The following is a 15,563-nucleotide window of genomic DNA, read 5'->3' as shown; positions in this document are numbered from 1 at the left end:
GGAGTTTCCAGACTGTTTTTCTAGTGTTTAAACGCATTCTGTGAACCTCAGTATTATATCAAAAAGCTGTATAGGCTTAGGCACCGGGATCTTGGTGTTTAGGAAATCCTGTATTAGTTGAACAAGTCGTTTACAGGCAGTTAGCAGAAAGAATATCATTTGTTTGAACATTTGAATGGGGGGAAAAAAAGCAAAATCGGATTGGTTTACAAGTCCTTTATTTTCCAAGGCATGAGCTGTAATATTGTGTCAAATAAAAATGATTTCTTCGTAAGACGGAAACTCCCGAGCGACAGCCAACAGAATGTTAGGCATGCGGACTTAATCGTGTATCTTATTATAATAATTATTATTATTATTTGCTGGAAATAGAGTAATCAAATGTGATTTTTTCTATAAAATCTTTCGTAAACCAAGGCTTTTCAATCCCTTTTTAATTTAGTCATACACACAATTGTTACACAGACACCACCACTACCACCCGACTTCATTCCAAATACATTCACGCATCAGTTACATAAAGATTTCGAGTTCCTGTCATTGATGTCTTTCAAGATGTTGTTACATTCTGCCAATGTGTTTAATCACTTTTCTACGGCTTGTTAGAGTCTCTGCAAGATAAAAAGCGTTTTAAGCAAGTTGTCATTCCGAAATACAGCCTGTCTCTGGTTTATGGTCTTGGTGGTTTTAGGCTCCAATTGTCTCATTCTTGTAAAGCTTTAAAGTGTATTTCTTGCTGTAGTCACTTATATCTGTCTTTCTCTTCCTTAAATATTAATAATTAGATTTGAAAAACAAATAATTTGTGTGGAGGTGATCTCAATACTCTGAGCACAAACGAATAAACAACAATTCAACCATAAATCATACAAATTTTGGTGTAAAGTTTATACCAGTCTCTTTGATAAGTTTTCAAAGGTCCACCTGAACTGAAATGTTGCTCAATTTACTTAGTTAAGCTATTAAAATAATAGTCAAGCTAATAACCTGAGCATTTTGACTTATGTGAATAGACGACACACTAGACAACTCATTCAAACTGGCAGAAGATAAACTAATCAAAGGGACGTAAGCCACAGAAAAAAGGTTTCACCGGTTATCTCCCATTGCTTAGTGTTTTGTTTGTTACCTGATCCGCACTGAAAATTTGTTTATATATATATATCTTATCAAGGCTTTTAAAGAAGATACTGTTACTGTTTGCAATTGTTCATTTCAATCTGTTTGTTTTATTTCTCTTTAGCAAGATGAATCCGGATGCTATTTTTTATGACACAAATAAATCACACAGGAAAGAGAAGCATTCATGCCAAAACTTTTTTTTTCAAACTACTTTTCTAAATACAGTTTGAATTTATTGAGGATTGTCCCCAACAACATAACAGCTGTTGTAGCCAAGCCCCGATCACAATCTCTCTGATCCATTCTTGCTGATGCCATCGTAACAGATGAAACTGGAGTTGATAGTAGATGCTGAGAAAATGTTCATCTCCTCGCGTGTTTTCCACGTGAGAGTTGTTCCACATTAGAAAAGGGCGATTAATGTATAACACATATATTTGCGGATGCGATTTCTATCTTAAAAACAATTAGTGAAACAATTGTCCAACGCTGTGTATAAAGTAGTGGGTCTTTAATGAAATGTTTGACAGAATTGTTCATATTAGGGAAAGAATAAACAAAAAACAAAATAAAAAAATTAGCTCCACCTAGGTTTTAACACACTCGATCATGTCAAACAAATGGCGCTGCGTGTAACCACTCGATTATATGGTTTCTCTTGTATGGTTGTGCAAGTGCGGTTTCCCACACGACTAAAGTTTGCTTCCCTTTCACCTGACACGCTGGAGTTACTGAAGCATGACTAAGTGGCAGAGTGCGCTCTATATCACCTGTCACACCTATCGTCTTATCACCTGCTTTACCCTACTACCTTGATGGTGGTAGCCGGGTGAATGGTAGGGTAGCTATCTGCCCCCTACTCTTTTTGCGTTTTTCAATTTGACTCAACGGTTTGACATGCGAAGTTGTTGTTGCGATCCCCATCACCGTATTGGACTGTTTTGTGGGTTTTTGTGTGTGTGTGTGACTGACATACTTTCCATGATCGACCTCAATCTGTAACGTTGACTAAAGGTCTTCTCTGTGACCGTTTCAAGATTCTGTCAAGATTCTCCTAGTGTAATGTGGCCTCTTGTCTGGTAGGACAACATGAGAACAGAAAGAATCTGCAATCCCAATATCCATGGAAAAGTCAGTCCTCATTATAGTTTGACCCCTGCCCTCTCTCTCTCCCTGATACCCCAGATGACACAAGAGAGAACAAATCAAGCTGTAGTCAGATAAGATTAACTCGATTTAGGAGTTATAAATTGTCTGGTCCTGCATTATCCTTCTTCTCAAACGGAGTTTTTGTTTGTTCGTTGCCGTGAACGTTATGTGAAATGTGTGTGGATATATTTTGATTCTGTCGGGTTGCTGGACGGTGGAGGATTGGAGGGTTAGCAGGCTCCGCACTCTCTTTTTCCGTTTCACACTAGACACTTCCTCCATTTATTTTCTCTTTCTTTCGTTTTGCTTGCTTATTCATCCCCCACTCCTCACATACACCACTGACCATCTTCCTGGTGGGAACCTGTTCTTAATAAAATGCATCATCATTTCCTCCACCACCACCCTTTAAACAGATGTATTAAGGGAAAGTCATTTCATAAACTCTCCTTTATGAGCTGGACCACTGGCTTTATTATCTTAGAATGGGGTAAGGACAAAATTGAAATTGGTGTCAGTTTTGCACATCAAGAGCTTAATGCTCTGTGGGCTTGTCTCACCTGGAAAGTCTGGAGTTTGACAGACCCCAGTAGTACATGTGTACTCACAGACGACAGGTCTGTCTCCACTATCATTATTGCACCAGGGACACCATATGACTGCAGAAATAATTTAATTAAGGCATCAGTCTGACAACTCACGATGACAATACTTCGCTGAGAAAAAGAACGAAGTCGAAATAGAAAGAAAAAAAAGGCGCCGGCTACAAATTATTAATTCGAAATTCCGTCGGATAATAAAATAATCTCTTATGACTGATCCTGTCTGGGTGGAGCTTGCGTGAGTCATCCCCACCCGACCATTGACGCAAAGCTGCCGTCTGCCAATTGTTCTCTAACGGTTCAGACTGGCCTCACCTGTTCAAGGGGGAAGTAATCGCTCTGAAGTTGTTTATCCCCTCCCGCTCTTGCCGCAGTTGTCGTGGATCACCAGGACGCAGAGGTCAGTTATACTAACAGACGCTGGGGGACAACCGGCGCCTGGGAACAGATTGAAATAGCATACACGGATATTAAATGTTCCTCCGTCATCTAGCGGTCGTTAAAGTGTAACCCAACACCGCGCATTAAAAACTTTGAATAGACTCTCGAAAGCTGACTATACGCCCTGAGTATTGTGGAACATCTTCCACGGTCGGGGTCGCGCTCCCTTGTTAAACTAATAACCCTGGAAACCGATGCCAGCAGTCACACGGACTAGCTGCTGTTCTGAGCACTAAAGTATCAGTCACCTCTAACCGACGACATTTGAGGGGCATGCCTTCTACACATAAACACACCACAGAAGACACAGGTAATCCTTCATAAGAGACACTAATTTAATTTACAAATCCGTATCACTTTGCTCTGCATATGAGCAGGTCTTGTCCGTGTTCTGAGTCGGTAATCGAGCATGAGTCCACAAGTTTGTTCATTTTTTTCATTAAGAAATTTTCTCTTCTGGTGGTTCGCAAAAGCGTTCTTGTTTTCAGACGTGGGTATGACATTTGAAACAAAGCAAAATCCAACCAACCAAGCAAACAAACAAACCAAGCAAACAAGCCAAGCAAACAAACCAAACAAACAAACAAACCAACCCAACCAACCAAACAAACCAACCAAACAAACCAACCAACAAAACAAACAAACCAACCAACCAACCAGCCAGCCAACCAACCAACCAACCAACCAACCAACCAACCAACCAACCAACCAACCAACCAACCAACCAACCAACCAACCAACCAACCAACCAACCAACCAACCAACCAACCAACCAACCAACCAAACAAACAAACAAACAAACCAAACAAACAAAAAACAAAAACAAACAAACAAAAATAAATAAAAAGAACAAACCACTCTTGATGACGTCCATGCAAGCTAGTTTGAGAATGTGCGTAGTGTGGAATGCCGGGTAAGGTGCGTAGCTATGTCAATAAGTTTAAATAGTTGGAATACGAATACGATAAAAGGATGTAACCGGAGGGCAAGATAGGTCAGAGTTTCCCCACCTGGGATCCAGGAACGAGGTCAAACACTCGTGAGCATTTTCAGATCCTGTAAATTTGTTGTTGTTTTTACAGAAGACTTGAATCCAAAACTATTTCAGCAAACATTGAATACTCTATCGCGGTCAGTTTTCAGGAGCTATTCAATTTACGATTACTCGGGTTTATCTCACCGGAAGTCTTCGTCTTTTTTTAAGTACACGATTGAGTGGCTCTTTAACTGGCTGCGAAAAAAAAAGAGAAAAAAAGTCCGATCTGGGAATTTCTCTCTCTCTCTCTCTCTCTCGACCGATGTCAGCGACGTCAACGTGTTTGCCAACTTTGCTGTTTGTTGATTTTCATTTGGGAGCCACCGTTGACGCATCTTATAATGGGTAACATAAAAGCTGTGATATCCGTGTTTTAGGAGGTGACAAATTTTTAAAGGAATTTAATTTTATGCATCAATCTTTTGTGTGTGTGTGTGTGTGTTTTAAATCTTTTGTCAATTCAGGCGAGAGAAATGGAGTATTTATTATATTCAATTCATATTGCGTATAAAAATCATTCAAATGTCTCTTTAATTCACTCAGATATACAAAGAAGATTTCCCGATAAATAGGGGTAACTGTGATACAAATTACAAAAATGACTGGACAAAGGTTCCCGCAATGAAAAATCACTAAAAATAGTACCCCTCACTCGCAAAAAAAAAACCAATTAAAAAACTATTGCCTTGATTGACAATATTGGAAATTCTTGGTAGTAAACTTGCTATGGCCTATGGAACAGGTTTTCCCAGTCGTTATTTATCACAGTCTTAATAAAGTCGTGCGCCATTTGTTCTCCTTAAGATTTTGAATGTTCCCACACACCGGACTTGAGAAATGCAAAGTAAATCAGATTTATGAATATTAAAAAGTAGAATGACAAAATATCAAAGTTCTTAGGATAAATATCTCTGAAAGCAAAAGGCAATGTTGATGTCAGCGAAGTATCACACTTCGCTGAAACTAGAGGCGTCCATCATGCGAATTTTCATGTGAACATTAGTCACAACAGTTTCCTTGGCTTTATTTAGAAAATTCACGAGAAACAAGGTTGGGCATTCGAAACCAACTGAGGTTACATGCAGTTTGCAAATACTGTTTTGTCGACAGATTATTTGGCAGTAAGCACGAACGTTGTTCAGATACTTCACACGTGTAGTCAGCCAATAGCTCCACATCAAAACCGGACAAAGTCTACAGTCCACACTATAAGCTGGGGGTAAAGGTCACATGATTTCATAAGTCTGCGAGATCGTCAATATTTCGGCCGCGGCGGTTCCTGAGCTTTGCAGGCCCTTTACAATTAAATTTCTCAGAAACATGTTTTTTGTTGTTGTTGTTTTGTTTTTTGTTGTTGTTTTTTTGGTTTTGGGTTTGTTGTTGTTGTTGTTTTTTTTTGTTTTTGGTTGTTTTTTTTTAATTTTTTAATTTTTTTTTTTTTTTTGCAAGTTGTGAGTGCGAGGAGTTCACTTGCTAGGAGCAGGGTCTTCAGAGTGCAGTTTGCCGTTGTATTCCGTTTATATTCAAAGCTTTAGGATAGGGTGGGTTGGGGAGGGAGGTGTTTTTATCTGTGATTATTGTCAAAGGACTTTCTGCTCCGTCCCAGCATCTGCTCGCACTGCCCCCACTCCAAACTTACTTTCGATTTCGATTTCGTCTGCGTGATGAATAAGCTCCTGTGCAATAAGTTTTTGCCTTGGGGAGGGGTCTGAAAGTCTGAACATTATTATATTCAATTTTAAAGGTGTGCACACTCTTCTACTTCACTCAACTGCGCCTTAAGAGATATAGCACTTAAGAACCGAAACAAACCAGCTAGTACCCCATCTGGCCAGATCTGACATAAACTGGAGACGGAGGTGTATTTACAAAGGGTTTGCAATGAACATTTTCGAAAGCAAAGTGTGTTGCTTAGCAAATCTGCATTCTGCGTATGTTGACGAGGACGAGTTCCTTCTCGCCGAACAGATGTGGTGAAAGAGCATGGTCGACTGACCTAAGGAGGACCTAGGCGTCTGAATGGTTCCGCGATTACTGCGCATGGCATGGACTGCTTGCTTTCAAGTGCATCGGTGCGGAACGACGAGCCGCCATTCTGATTGGTCCACGAGGGTGAGAGGCGCAGATACAAACAAAATGGGTCGAATGTCATCCGTGTTCGCATGGCCACTTTCCGTTACACAATTCTGTCCGGATGTATCAAGGTATATGAGTTTTGTGGACTGGAGCTAAAAGCACGTGTTAGATGTAAACAAATTGTTACAAATTAATTGTTTATTATTACGACGGTCTCACGTTTTGTGGGTTTCTTGGTCACTGTCAACCATAAGCAATAACTAATATAGAGAAAAGAAAAATAGTTTTATACTATACTAAACAGATTTGAGACAACTTTTGTTCCTTTAGTAGAGGTGTGTGTGTGTGACAAAATCATAAATGTTATAAATATTTTTCGAATATCTTTTTTCACTTATTCTAAATAAGAGATTTTAAAAATTATATAATAAGGAAAGATCACATATCTACTCTCTCTCCCCCTCCACACAAACACACGCACGCGCACACACACACCACAAAATATCTAATTATAAATATGTATTTTACAGACTCCAAGCACCTGTGTTACTATAATTTTGCTAATTTTAGTGATAAGAAAATTTACAGTCACTAACTTTAAGCGTGCGTGAAATTCTAGTTTTTGTATACGATCTGTAGCACCGTGATTTGCTTAGGGATTCTGCATAACTCTGTGTGTATATATATATAAAGAAAGTAAATACACATGCATAAAGAAACAGAAAAAAACATCATAAGAACAGAGACAAACGATAAAATAACTCATAAAAAAAAAACAGAACACATGTATAGCAACCTGAGTAGACACCAACTGACCACAGAATGTAAACAATGCAAGTTTAAACTTCCACTATTTGAAATTAATTTTATGTCACTCAAATCCACTCAGTATCCGTAAGGTGTATTTCTTATGTGAGAATTTAATTATTTTATTTTTTATTTAATTTTATTTATTTTTTTTTTTTTTTTGCTAGCATATTTATGAGACTGATTTAGTCAATGGCATATTCAGATGATATCTGTGCTCGTGATCAAGTTCATCAGACCATCTGAAACCAAATTCATCCATGTCTGAATGAAATATTCTAAACACTTTGCAAATTTCGAAAGGAGGACGACATTCGTGCGATCGTCACGCTAGCAATGTGTCAACCAGAAACATTTGAACCGTGTGGTTTTCTGCGCATATTCTTTGCGCACCTGATTACGAATAGATGGATTGCGGCTTTATGGCAATATATGACAATATTTGGACTGGCGATCGCAGCAGCTCCACGTTAACAGCCATATTCTTCTCGATCTCTCACATGCACATTGATATGACTAGTTACAGTTCTGCGCAGACTCCTGTGAGATAACCGCGCAAGGATGATCACGAGGTACTGAAAAAAAAACAGAGGAAGCCCAGCAATTGTTAGTTCTGCGGAATAATAATAATAATAATAATAATAATAATATAATAATAATAATAATAATAATAATAATAATAATACAACAGCCCTAAAGTGACAGCCATTTCTATGTAGCCATCGTTCGAATGGTTCATGTGAGAAAAAAAGTTCCTTTGGCAGACGTTTCTCCAGCCCCACCCCATCCATTTCTCTCTCTCTCTGTAGAGCAAAGCTGGTGTCAAACAGGGGTGGTCAAAATGCATGTGCACCTGAGCAGGTCACATATCGTTCACCTGAAAAGGGAGGACACGTTCATGCCTCCTTTCACCTTCTACGTCACAAGTGCGAGTGCAGGAGTCCGCGTGCGCCGGGTACATTGTCATATTTCGCCCACCCCACCCAGTCACCATCACCCACCACCCCGACAACAATGAAACGGATGTGGCTGGTAATGAAGACGGTGATTCTGAAAGCTTGTGGGTCAGGCGCAGGCACTTTCAAAGGCTGACCTACTCGTGTCGCCGGGTGTTTATTAGGGAGGCACCACGTGACCCTGGCGATGACGCACGAAGTAAGGTAAGGCAACTCCAGCACAGGAAAGACAACTCTCATCTGTGAAGCGATGTCGCCCTTTGCTGTTATGTGGTTTCACGATCAGATGACAGAATTTGCAGCCCTTGTCATGGAGGATGCCTCCGCTTTCCCTTCCCCCTTCTACCCTTGGTGTTCAGAAGCTTAATTAATAATACAATGATACAATGTCGAAGAAGGGTTAAGCGTATTATAGAATAAAAAATACATTTAAAAATTAGATTGGACATATTTAACATTGATTCAATGGTTCTGGTCCATTTATAGTTTATATGTGGATATACCTGAATGCATTTACTGATTTAACTTATCTTCTTTTGTCATGAGTTGCTGCCTAAGATGAACAATGTTTTTCTCTACTTAGATTCTTTCCCCGCTCAATGTATTTTTTTAAATTAACAAAATATTAATAAACAATCATTACCACAGAACAATGATTTGTTTTGAATTAAGTTGCTTTATAACTCTTGATTTCAGTCTCAAGTTTGTCTCTGAAGAAACTTTAGACAAAAAGTCTAACAATAAATGAGTCTGGTTATAATAATAAAAAAAATACCTCCCTACCGAACAAGCCAATGAAAGTTTAGCTTGAAAGTAAACAGTCTGTGATGTAGTCATTACACTTGGCGGAAACTCCCACTCTCAAAATTTATGAACCGTTCGCATATATTTGAAATGAGTCTGCGATCACCTTATTTTCAAACTGAGTGTAAACATGTTGCTTCTCTCTTGGCTCTGGCAGCCATGCGTTTTTAATGACGATCCAACCTGGCTATAATGATAAACTCGTTAATGTTCACCATCCCCACCCCAAAAGACATCACCGGATGTAAAAACAGTCCCTCCCCATCTATAAATAGTTTCTTTTCTTGGTGACGTTTCTAGGGGAGAACTACTGTGGCATCGACACTAGTTGAAACCTGATATCATCTGAACAAAAGCTCCTGTCTTTATCATTGACTCCGTCCACTATTTGTAACTGGAATCCATAAACAGTGCCGACCGCCAGCCAAGTTTTGTTTTGATAAAAAAAAAACCCAAAAAACAACAACTAAAAAACGAGTAGTTTTTTTTTTTTAAAACGTGAACTTCGTGAGATTCGTTTATTGATAGATTCGTTTTCCTTTCTTCTGGCAAAGGAATGTTTTTAAATATATTTTTTGTTTTGGACAAAATGACTGGGCAGACAAAACGATAGAGGTGAAGGTATGTTAATCAACCTGGCAACCTCATTTGGCTGTTTGCAGAAGTCAGGGAGGAGGAGGAGGAGGAGGAGGAGGAGGAGGAGGAGGAGGAGGAGGAGGAAATTGGTGTTGTACACCGAGCCAGCAGCTAGGGCTATATCATGGCAAGGCAGCCAGCCCAGTAAACAGAGGCCCCATGCAGAGAAAGAATAGCGTGCCCGAGACGAGAGCTGAACCCCGGACAACCAACCTTCACTGTATTGGTGACAGACGCTAACCGTTGCGCCACCGGGCCGCCCGACCGCCAGGGAAAAGAAGTTGCGGCCCCTTCATTTTGTGAATTCCAGATTTATAAAGGAAAGCAAAGGTGGCTGGCAGGCAGGCAGGCAGACCAAAAAAAAAACAACAACAAAAAAAGAACAAACCAAAAAAAACAACAAACAAAACAACGCCCCTCCCCACAAAAAACAAAACAAACAAAAACAAAAAAGAACAAACAAAAACAAACAAAAAACATTAAAAAACTTGTAACCATCACTGAGTCATACATTCATAATCGTCAACTAATTTGCATCCTCTCTCTCTCTCTCACACAACTCACTCATAGCACTCCTATACACCCACCTAACACAAATACTCTTACACACAAACTCAAATTCGCACATAAACATGTATACACCTACTCACAACCGTCTACATCACTTTCTGCAGTTGGACGGCGGAGGTGTTAAAGCTATTACTGTACCTGAGTGTACCTGTTCCTTTTAACAAAGAGAGAAGGAGGAGGGATTTAAAGCGTCTTGACGAGAATAGGGAGTCGAAGTACTAAGGAATGTGGTGGCTGTCATCTTGGATGATGTTGCTATGGGGAGATGACAGAAAATATTATCTACACCTTGCAACTGTGCGTTCACCACTTTGCACGACTGCTGGACGATCTTGGTTAGGTGTTGCCTCGGTCTTCCCGAGCCACGAGGAGTGAAAAGTTGCAGAGGAGTTTCAGCATCTCCGTGAACTAGGATCGAACCTTAGTTACAAACCGCTTTGCAGATCGTTTACATCGATGCTCATTACTTGATGATCTTATCTTCAGATCGTCCCATTAAAAACCTACCTGAATGGTCCAAGTTATAAACAGATTCTGGTACGAAGAGATAATATAAACATATTCTGTAAATTTCAGCGCCTGAAACACAGCAAATTATTTGTTATCCACGGCTACTAAAAAAGAGAGACTTGAAGAGGCGATGAAATAGTTTTATTTCCTTTCTCAAGAATCGTACTTCCCTTTGCGATTTTATGTTCGAGACATTAATAAGTGATATAAAAGGAGTCTCTAGACCGTGATATTTGTCACCACTCTGGTAGGTCTTTAAGATGTGACCTGAAGTCCCCCTGTGGCTTTACAATACTTTCTTTATTTCTTGTCTCCTAAGAGATGCCTTGGGGATATAATCATGCACACGACAAAAATAATTCCCATTGAAGCTAAGATTACCTCTTTCTATCCGTCATCGTGATTTCATTGGTGTCAACCCCTCACTTTGAACCAGCTAACTGATGTCAGCAGCAATACCACAGAGACTGGGGGGCTTCACTGGAAGAAAGAAAAAACACACAATAAAGCTATTGTACTTCAAACTTTACTATGACTATTTTTTTTTTATTTTTTTTTAATAGGTGGTATAAGTAGGAGAATATCCGGAATGACTTCCCGCTTCAGAAAAGGAGCAGCTAAGAGGATTCAATGGAGTTATTTAAAAGGCGACCTGAGAATGCTGGGAAGGTCTCTGATCATCCAAGGGTTCACTTTTTTTGCTGCTGAGTACAGTAGGCAATCAGTACCATAATACTAAAAACAGTTCGTTGTCTTCAAACGGGGAGGTCAGAGGTCAGTCAAATATAACTCCAGCTCAAATCGTCCTGTGTAATTATGTCAAGAAACAGTTCGCTCGTCCGGACCCAGGATGTCTACCCGGCAATTTCTTGGGCGTTTAATTAGCCCCGGGCGAGCCCCACTGTCCTAAACCTGTCTCAAAGATAAAAACAAAGGATAAAAATGTCTTTGACCTACTGAATGTATTACTGAAATGTGCTGAGATTTTCTGTCAAGTGTCTTAAGTGAGTTTTAGTTATAACTAATGTCTTTGAATTTCATTCCCTCTCTCTTTCTGCTTCCGTCCAAATGTTAGGACATGCAGTTTTCTTCCTTTATCTTGTTTTGACATTTTTTGTGGCAGCAGGCAGTCACCACCACCACGTCTGTAAATGTATCACTTAACTATCGCACAGACGACAACTGTCAGTGTTGTTGCTGCTTTTGTTGTGTTACAAGAATAAGAAATAAAACCTTTCTTTTTCACGTCGTTTTCTTTTTCCACAACCATGACAGACGTGAAAAGTTTGTTGTTTTTTTATTTATTTTTTTATATTTTTATGTTGTTGTTTTTTTGGTCTTTCAGTCCTATGAATGTCTTCTAATTTGTTTCGATAAATGGAGAGTTCAGTCACCTGAAAAGGAAAGAAACCACGAGTCTTTGTTTACCTACGACGGAGAGCGCAATACTCCTCACCCAGGACATTCGAGGAGATTTATCTTAAAAAAAAATAGTTAAATACCTGGTTCGTATCGGAAAATAAAGATGTAAGAAATCTGATTTCATTGGTTCGCATAATAGCACAAATGAAAGCGCACAATACAGATTTTTTTTCTCTTTAGAAATCCTGTCTGCCGTATTTGGTAAAGTGATAGGCATGTATCTTTCTCCGCCCTGAGGCATTGTATATGCACTTTTATCTGTAACAACAAGAACGACAAGGACCCATTATTCTTTTAGGTCGAGTTTTATCGTTTAATCGGATGAAAATTGAACCTTTTGGGATTTTTAATTTTTTTTTTTAGTATGTAAAGAATACAAATTCATCATATGCCCAAACGTGACGGCGTTCTCTCTTTCTCTGTATGTCAGTCTGTGTGTGTGTGTCTCTCTCTCTCTCTCACACACACACCTAGACACGTGTACACATACGAACACACGTACATACATGGGGATATTTTTCCTACAGATCAGTATGAGCCACTTATCCGAACGAGTGGATTAAAGAGTGATCTTGATGACAAAAGCCTCTGTCGTTCGGGTAGGTGTTCCCTGCCTCTGCCCAGCTTAATTTATCTCTGGACTAATTAGCTATAATACAACCTTGATGAACTGACACAAGATGGCAGAAAGAACTTTGTGGCCATCCCTCCACTCTAAGGGCCTTACAAGCGCTGTACATACCAGTTGATGTCACGTGATATGACGGGCGACTTGTCCACTCTGCTAACTCTCGGCACCAACCGGGGTAGATATGGGTTGGTAGCGGGAGAAGGGGGACACCAGACAGGAAAACAAATATGTTTATCAAACAAATTAAAACATAAAAGAAGTTCTAGTTGAAATGATTTTGTTTATAAGCAGATTGCCTTGTCTGATCAACCAGCGCCTAATACTTCGTGGATTCACGGCGATGTAGTGGAGCAGCCCCTCAGGGGCGGGAGGTATAAAGCGAGGGTAAGTCTTTGGGGCAAACTGTTTTGTTTCCAAAATTATAAAACGGTCCCAAGATCCAGCAGGTGTTATTTTACTCACAGAACAATAGTTATCAAGCGGTGGCAACAGGTGCTTTCGGGTAAAATATGAAGTAGTGCTCGCAGGGTCAGGACGATACTTATGAACTTCGAAAGCAAGATATTTTACCTTGAGTTGCCTATTTTGGCTTATTCTCGCTTCATAAGAAAAGTGTGTTTTCAAAGTATGCTTAGATTATGGCGAAAAGATCCCACGAAGGGCAATTTCGAAAAAAAAAATAAAAAACTGCATCAGGAGCCTAACACAAACACGAACTCTGCGTGATCGCACGTAGAAGGCAACCCCCAGTCATGTCTTCTTATTTTTCTCCGAAGTTTTTTTCATTCTTATTTTGCGTGTCACTCTGTTTTGATTCACCTCATGTGAAGGGGAAAGGGGACCCTGCGAGGTGTGACCCTTTAGAACTCTGTCCCTTTTCGCTCAACCAAGCTCCGACATTTTATGGGGCTGAACAACCGTCCCAACTTTTGTTGCTCTTGTGTTTTGAGTTCTCAGCGTAGGACGAGCGTTGAAAACTATTGTAATCTAATATCCCATAATGCATTGCCCAGAGAAATATTAAAAAGAGAAATCAATGCAGGAATTGTTGCATGGTTTGGATGTTAAGTTTTATTTGTATTTTCTCACCTTCAGAACACTTATAACATGTCGTTACAAAGGAAACATCGCCACGACAAAAATACCTTGTATCATAAACTCTCCTAGGAAACAACCTGTACACCAGTTCGGCTCAAAAGAAACTTTTCTCATGGCTTTTACTCCGCAAATTTAAGGAAAGGGATTGCTGAAAAGGACACGTTCACAAGCAGCCTTGTCATCCAGAGAAAAGAACTCACAGCTAAATTATGAGTGAAACTCAAAAGGTTGATTTCTTTGATTTACATTTACAATATTGACATGTTTGCATCTTTGATATGTATGTGTGTAAGTAGATAGGGTGTGCAAGAGACATGTATAGTGTGTGTGTATGTGTTGGAACACAAGAAGGTGCAACTGTCTAGCTGAGGGCCTGAGTGAGTCTGGCGAGGTGGAGCCTGTCATTAATGTCCCACAAAACTCCCCTCGACATGCTTGATGCCCGTACACAGGCGGCGCTCGGCCTTTATATCAAAGTTTTATTGTACTGAACGTGTGGATCGGTTCTGTCTCTCTCTCACTGTGTGTGTGTGAAAGAGAGAAAAATTATAAAGAAGAAAGGGTAAATGAACCAGTTTTTGTTGTTTGTTTGTTTGTTTGTTTGTTTGTTTGTTTGTTTGTTTGTTGGTTGGTTTGTTGGTTGGTTGGTTGGTTGGTTGGTTGGTTGGTTTTTGGGTGTTGATCTTTGTAAGACGTAGTGAGTCTGGTTGTGATACAGCGTTGGGTAATCTCTTTGTTAGTGTTGTTGTTGTTGTCGTCGTCGTCGTCGTCGTCGTCGTCATTGTTGTTCATTTTGTCTCTCAGAGACATAACGTGTCAGAATTTCAGGATTTTAGGTTTTTGTTTCTGTCTTGTCTTTTATTTCTCACACTGCTCTTGTCTCGCTTCGACATTTTTGTAACCGTGTTCGTTTTCCAGCGACAACTAAAATTTTGAACAAATTTCTTTTTCTGTAAGAGCCTCTTCTTTATAATTTTTCTTTTCCAATATTGTTCTGTTTATTAAGCTATTCCATCCATTTTCATCAACATATGCCAGGACAGAATATTGTCGAAAAATTCGACATGAAACCTTTCGGTTCTGAAGTTCCACTGAAACTATTTCTGACACAAAAGTACACACTACCTGTCTCTTGCTAGATGTATATTGTTTGTTTACGGCTTGCCTTCATTGCAATCATCCCGGTGTTTCTGGACTCTTTGTAAGCAATTGTAGCCTTGTTTGCGAGTCTGATGTTCCGTCTATTCTTTGAAACGAACGTCGGCGCGAGGTGTTGTTTACACTCCAGGTGCTAAGTGCTGAAACACTATCATGCTTAATTACCTGTAGAAACCATACCTCGTTGTGGAATTTTTTTTCACTGGGGTCACAAGGTATGTGTGCCTTTTTCTGGGATCCATCAGGTTACTTCAACGTGTACTCAAGTAGATCACACTGGACATAAATAGTATTATGTATCGATAGTGTTTGTGCATATTAGATTGTCTTTATCATCGGAAGAGTAAAACAATGGTAGGTTAATGATAGTGGGCAACAGGAATAGGTGGTTAGTCTGTTGTAGGGGAAGCTTAAGACTGCGCTCAAAGAGGACCAGTTCTGTTTGGAAAATTGCGCATGTTTTTTTTTCTTTCTTTCTTTCTTTCTTTCTTTCTTTCTTTCTTTCTTTCTTTCTTTCTTTCTTTCAACTTTACTTAAGTCGACGA

This window comes from Pomacea canaliculata, linkage group LG13 (genome assembly GCF_003073045.1).
Source record: "Pomacea canaliculata isolate SZHN2017 linkage group LG13, ASM307304v1, whole genome shotgun sequence".
Lineage (NCBI taxonomy): Eukaryota > Metazoa > Mollusca > Gastropoda > Architaenioglossa > Ampullariidae > Pomacea > Pomacea canaliculata.
This window is presented reverse-complemented; position numbering follows the sequence as displayed.